Here is a 1,288-nt window from a genome sequence, read left to right as displayed (position 1 = left end):
CCCGTTTAACCCACTTATATGGATAAATCCACTATGTGTAACCACTTATACGCTGACCAAAATCAATGTATAACCAACTTATACGGCCAAAGACAACTTATACGGATATCAGCAGTCTTATACGCTGATCAATCTGTTAATACCTCAAGAATTAAAACTTGATTAAACTGACTGAATTGCAAAATCCACTCGTGCCGAAATGATTATTAGGTATAAACTATGATAAACACCCAAGGAATTCTAAATTAGTCCATAAACGAGTAAATAATTGAAGAAATTGTGATCGGCTTAAACTTTGATATTCATATATTCAAATCTTCATCTTTAAACAAATGAATGTGTTCAATTCAGTAGCAAATACAAGTCTATTGTTCTGTTACCACTTGAAAGTCCATGCTCCGAATCATGTATAACATCATATACGTGTAAAAATTTATGATACGGATCGATTAAAATGTATTTACTATACTAAATGATATCGGGGAATCATATCATAAAGAAATAATAAAACACAATCACTCATAAACTTGATATATTGATATTACAATAACTGCTCAGAAAATACAACTGTTACAAATTATGACATGAAAGCACCTATTTATACAACTTGCCTATGGAGCGCATAAGTCATCTGGTGTATATGACTTATACGTTGTGTATAAGTCTTATACGCTGGTTAATGACTTATACGTCCTTAACAGTTTTCTATATGACAATTTTAGCCCTTTACAATACAAATATTACAAAATGAGCCCATAAGACCTTGCATTAGAGACTAATGATCGAACAAGAACTGATATAAGTCATTACAATCGTCATAAATAACGAGCATAATGGACCGGGGATACTTGAAGAGGTTACCTTTGAAATGGTTTCTCCGAATGATGGCTAAAGTAAGGAAGCCCAAAAGAGAGTATTTAAAAGACCTTCCAAAGAAACTTAACGAAATCAAAAGGTCTAGGGGGTTTAACAACTTATCCAATCAATATAAACAATTTGGTAGCATCAACCCAAAGGAAAAGGTATAACAAACCATAAAAAAAATAAAGGAACAAAAGAAGGAAAAAGTAAGGAAATGAAAGAAGGAAAATTTCATCCCACATTGGTGGAGAAAAGAAAAGGAGAGACTCCCACCATAGTATAAATAGGTTTGTAAACTCTTGTCCCACATCGCTAGATTAACAAACTAGTGAGCTCTTTATAAGAAAGGAAATTTCTATGTTAATGTTCTTATAAGGCATATCACACCCAGTGGTCCTAGAGGAGGGTGCAAAGCACCCGAACGCGC

This window comes from Bidens hawaiensis, unplaced genomic scaffold, assembly GCF_021521415.1.
Source record: "Bidens hawaiensis isolate Kalapana, Puna unplaced genomic scaffold, B.hawaiensis_p1.1 tig00044489_1, whole genome shotgun sequence".
In the NCBI taxonomy this organism is placed as follows: domain Eukaryota; kingdom Viridiplantae; phylum Streptophyta; class Magnoliopsida; order Asterales; family Asteraceae; genus Bidens; species Bidens hawaiensis.
The sequence above is the reverse complement of the archived record's forward strand: the minus strand, read 5'-3'. Positions refer to the sequence as shown.